Genomic DNA, 6000 nt, shown 5'->3' on the forward strand with positions numbered 1-6000 from the left:
GACTTCACCCCGTCTCGTTAGCATCCCTCCGCCGGGTTCACCCTTGCCAACATTTAACAAACAGTTCACTATGGAACTTCAGACTTCACCCATTCCTGTTAGCATCCCTTCGTCGGGTTCACTTTTGCCAACTTTTATCAAGTCTCATTAGCATCCCTCTGCCGGGTTCACTCTTGCCAACTTTTAACAAACAGTTCATGTAATTGTTTTCACCATGCAGGATTAATTTCCCTTTCTTTCACAATCATCGGACGGACAAAGACTTTTGACGGTACAGAGGATTTTACAAGACCCCTGTATGATCACTTTGACCTCACTTCACCGCTTCCCAAGTCTTTCCGGTTATGATAGTCTAGTCTCTTAACAGCGGGTAATCACCAAGAGTTTCCTGCGTGAGCACCCACGTGGTGCCGGTTGCCTCTGTTACAGATTTTCCCCCTCTTTTCTCAATAGTTCCCTTCAAAGTTCAAATTTGCTCTTGCTACTTTTCATTCAACACAGTTCAGTTTCTTATTGACTCTCCCCTCGACTCATCGGCTGTGCTGAACCGCTTGGCTTTCTTCTCCTTCGAGTGAAGGTTGGTACCACTGAGAAAAGCGTCTCTCCCCAGTTTGGTTATCAGCAGAGGAGCGTCTCGTGTACCATGGACATCTGCTGCAACACATGCTGGCCTTTGTTCGTGGTCCTATCTTTCCAAATGCAGAGGTTTCTGGACCTGGATCGGAAAGGACAAGGTCACGTATCTCCTTGTCACCCTCTCAATATTCATTGTCTTTCACCTCCTCTTAAACTGCCGTGCTGAGTTAGCCCTCATGTAGTGCGGTCTGCCTTGCTCTCCCTGTGCTCACGTACTCCACCTTACGGGAAGGGAAAGGGTTGTCATGTGTGTGTAGTTCTGGTCAATTGCCCAACCCTTGTACTAGGACATGTCAGGTAACTAGTTTTAACGTTAGCCCCTTGTCTGTTACCATGCAAGCATGTGTTTTCAGAAGGGTGAGATTGATGGGGTTTGTTAAACAAACGAGAATGACCATAGTTCTTATTGTGACCTGAATAGAGGGAATTGTGGTAGTTTGTTATCAAAGCAGACTGGAAATTTGGGAAAGAATAATCATATTGATGTGGAAAAGAACAGTTGGGAGTATTCATGGGTAAAACAGGAAAACAATGATTCTGGGAGTTGTGGTTTTTTAGGGTAACAGGGTTTGGGCTCCTAGCTGGTTTACCAGAGTTGTAGAGGTGATTGGATTGGATTTTTTTCAGGGAACTTTTTCGGGTGGACGTGGGGTAGATGTGGAATATGGAAAGAAAATCTTGGTGACTTTATCCTCCTCTCCTTCTTCCGCGATGTAGTACCGCGTCTCACCTGGGGCATTTCTCTGTGCATAACCCTGCGCTCCCCTACCCAGGTGATCCTCCCTCGCTCATCCACCCGCAGGGTTGGGAACTGAGAGTGCCCACCCTCCTCTGGCCATCTGAATAAGGGATCCTTGAGGTTTACTGGGGCGAATACCCTCAGGTTTCTCACACAGCCGTTAACCAAAGCATTTGCTTCTTTCTCATAGTCATCTTTGAAGGAACAATTTTGTTGAATAAGTTCAAATGTACTGAATTGGGGTCACTACCTTTATGATATATTGTAGTGTCGATCTTTCCCTGATGATGTGTAATCATGAGGTCTAAAAAAGCACCCCATCAGGATCACACTGATGCGTCATGTTAGATTGTGCCGAAAAGGGCTTACGAAAACTCATCAAAGTTCTGGAGACTTCCATCGACTACCTTGGGCATTTCTTTTCATACAGCACTTGAAAACATGACGGGCAAGCCAGAAGATTCTGATGTGGGCTGAAGGTGGAAATGAAGGTTATGCTCGAGTTAGTCCTCTTAAAACCTGATTGACGTGGCAATATGCATAGACCACAGAATTAAGAACACAAGAGAGAACAAAGGTGCCAAGAGTCACCAATTTAGACTTCCTCAACAGGTTATCTGGGTTTCTCGCCTCCTCCGGATCTGAAAGATATCTGAATTTACATGGACCTCATTATAGAAATGATTAAAAAACAAATGTTTCTAAAAAAGATGTCAATATTGAGGACAGAGATGATTATTTATGCAAATGTATCATGTACTGAAAGTGCTTTTTGTCATCAAGACCAATTTTCATGAAATGAGTAGGTTCAAAAACATAGAGGGAATGTTTATAGCACTGGGAGTACCAAGTACACCCTCTGCATTCACCATCAGTAGGATTACTCACAGTTTACAGCAATATCTCTTTCCAGTGGTCATCTGTTACAACAACAATCAAAAACAATTTACACACTCTAATAGATTCAGGGCTGCAGCTTATTTCATTGCAAATTTTGCAAAAAATTTCAGAAGCAAAATAAAGTATTTGCATTTGATGGGCAGGCTTTAGCCTCTGGTTCAATGCATTACTCAGCTATACATCCTGGCATAGAAAGCAGAGGCCGCTCTCACAAGGAGGGAGAAACAGACCGTAGGTGCATGTAACAAAATAAATATAAAAGGTTTTTTATTCACTGTTAAACCAGGTGTGAGGTTTGTAGCAAAGGGGGTTCAAAAGACACACCTACTTCGAAGGAAAGAGTCTCAACCTAAACAGGACTCAATAAACAAATTCTGGCTGACCTGACAATACTCAAATATGTATGGCTACAGAGAAAGTCTCCTTACCAAATGGTGTATTTGTTTTGTAACCTCTTCCTCAATTCTCTCGCCTAGGACTGGTTGGGGCTTCCTAGCCAACCTGCCCCAAATTAAGTCCTGAGTCCCCTTAACCTGAGACATTGGGCCAGGATAGCAAGAGAAACTCCTACTGGACTTAAAAACATCTAACCAACATAAAAAGGGACCTTTTCAGGTCAGAGTGTCAGGATGGAGAGATACAGCAAACCAAGTGAAGGGTCTATACTAAGTGGACCTAATTCCCTTTTTCCAATCTGTATTCTAATCCATACAGTTCCAGAGTGTCTGGACCTTCAGCCATGTCAGTCTCACAAAGTGTTTGTCAGTCTTACAGAGTGTTAAGTGCCCCAGACTTGACAGAGGACCCCAGCAATGAGAAATCCTCCAGGACTCTGTTAGCATGAGGCAAACTACTACTGAATCAAGGCCATATGCTGGTATTTGCACTAGGGGTTTCCTTAAACTCTTACTGGGGCAACAATATGTAGCTTTCCCTCTCTTCTCCTAGATTCAACTCCAATAGTGTGGCCTATTGGGTTTGTCCACCTGTTAGGGAGAATTCTCTGTTAAGGCTAATTTCCCAAACCTAGTGAGTCCCCCAGCAGCTTTGCTGGATTTTTGGGGTTTATTTGTTTCTCCTGCTAAGAGTGAGACTCTTTTTTCTCCCACTCTTAGACATGATTTGAGATATTCTTTGACTTTGTAATGTGTTTTATGGGCTATGGGGTCTTTTACTCCATAGGGCTTCATGTGTTTTTGGTATGTGTGTTACACAGCACCCTCCGTGTCGTAACACAGGGGCGTCATAGTGACCCCCAAACATAGACTCCATACCTTGGGACTGACTACTGTCTCCCAGGGCATGTAAAGTCACCATTGGCTTTACTAGTCCTAAATTGTGAACAGAACCAGTACAAACCATCATATTGTGGGCGTACTGGTAGTGGCAATTCAATTGCCCCTGGGTCTGTTGTCCGAGGGGGCACTGTCCAGTCCCCCCTGAGCGAGTTTTGGCTGGTGGCAGTGGATACTACTTTTTATATTCGACCGCGAATATAGTCCTATGGGATTTTCCCATTGTTAGGGGTATTTTATGACTTATTCCACTACTCCCCAGTTGGATATCCCATCCCATCCCCAAGTGTATCTAGGTGCTGTGTTCATCCCAAGGACTCTTTTGGACTCTGCCCATGGCTCTGCAGTCTGAGTGCTCAAATGCTTTATCTCCCATCTTGGGCTCAGGTGTAGGTATCATGGTCGACAGGCGGGCACATGCTCCAGCTGCCAAAATCTCCAGCAAGTGTCCTCACTCTCTTGGATTCAGTTCACATACCTTTCTTTGATGGCATTTGGTTTCCCTCAAACTTTGGCTGGTAAGGCTGTCTGCTCCAAAGCTTGAACTTCTAAGGTTTGCTTGGCGCAGAATCCTGTTCCAAGAGGGAATTTGCCGACTGGGTTTGGCTCAAATTGGCAGTCTCCCAGGTGCATGTTATCCTCTCTGGCGCTGATCCCCCATCCCCATCTAACCATTTCTTTCTGGATTAGATACCAAAGGGCACTTTCTCTCTTCCATAAAACACATTTTCTGGTGGACTAAATGAGGGAGCGCTCTTTGCATGGATGATTGCAGGGTTATGTGAGGAGTCCAGAATGAAAGCCGGACACAACATTGTCATGTTTTGGTTATAAACCTTTATTCAACTTAAAAGGGTTGGGAAAATGCCTCTCTGACCCTATTCTAAAGAGGAGTTTCCCTAGCTAAAAACAAAACTAAGGATCTGTCTTTGTCAGGATATTGTGTCCAAACAATCTATCCTGACCCTTGCACTAAAACAAAAGAATAAAGTTATAACAGATATGTTTATGACCTGGTATCTGCAAAAAGTGTTCTTAAACAAACGTAGAATAACTCCAACATAAATGTTCTCCAGAAATAGAAAATACTTTAACTCCAGAGGTGGGAAAAGACCTCAACTCCGGATGGGATTCTCTTCCCCTGGATTCTTTACTGGTATCACAAAATGTCTCTGAGTCTCACAGTTCCTTTGTTTTTTTTCCTGGCCCACAACAATCCTGTGAGACAAACACTGTTCAGTCTTATATGTTCCTGGTTAACAAAATGTTCTTGCTTGTAACATTTTTTTCTTAACAAATGCTGTCTCTGCTTGATGCTCCTTGTATGACTGTACTTTTCCTGGTGTATTCCTCTGCCAGGATTGTTGATGCACTTTCAATTGCTTGGTGCACTCCCCTGTCAAGACTTCCTTCCCATTCACAATTGCCTGGTGTACTCTCCTGCCAGGACTTCCTTTTCATTCACAGTTGCCTGGTGTACTTCCTTGCCAGGACTTATCTTGTATTCCACAACTGCTTGGTGAATGCTGGCCAAGTCTTCTCTTGTATTTCATAACTGCATGGTGTATGCTGACCAGACGGCTCTGGTTTTATAGTTCCTCTTTTATCCTGAAGTAGCGTATAGCTTTCTTGTTGGCTTGGCATATCTACTTGACAAAACTTCACTTTCTGTAATTTGCACAATGTTCATAAAACTTCTCTTTCTCTTCAAGTAGCATATACCTTTAATATTGGCTTGGTATATCTACTTGGCAAACATTCACTTTGCTTTCTGTAATTTCACAATATTCAAAATCTTCTGCCTTCGTGATTCATAACCAATCTTGCTGTAAATTCACTTTCTGTCGCTTTACAATGATCTATTTCTCTTTGGTGCAGTCGCCGTAACGCCCGGTCCCACCCTCTGCTTTGTCAGACTCATGCGTTTCCTGTAGTGTTTTTGCACTTCCTCATGCATATGAAGCATACCTTCGCCACCTGCTTCCCACTCTGGGCAGTTCTGATGTCTCTTCAGGCTTCCTTGCGGCACCACTAGTGCATGCTGGCTTCTCTGGTAAGGACAACGCTGCTTCTCTTGGCTGCCGGATGCAAGGGGACACGCATGCGGTTCCTGGAATCTCCACATCCCACCTCGCTCACACCACGTTTCTTGCCTTCTCTACCGGTGAGCTCCATCGCTCTGCCACGCCGGTTTGTCCTTCCAACCTTTGCACGCCAGCTTGTACCTCCAGCCTCTGTCTGATTTCACTGAAGCAGCTACGTCTTCTCCCAAACTGCATCTTACTGTGTGGTTCACATTTATTTTAAAGGTCCCGGGCACAGTTGTCCTGTTTCAACAACTAGCACGCTCAATACACTTGCAGCTTTGTGGGGATACCTTCATCCTCCTTGTCTCTGTACTGAGATGGTTATGGGACTTGAAGTCCTCTG

The sequence above is a fragment of the Ambystoma mexicanum genome, chromosome 1q, assembly GCF_040938575.1.
Source record: "Ambystoma mexicanum isolate Mex_15411 chromosome 1q, UKY_AmexF1_1, whole genome shotgun sequence".
Lineage (NCBI taxonomy): Eukaryota > Metazoa > Chordata > Amphibia > Caudata > Ambystomatidae > Ambystoma > Ambystoma mexicanum.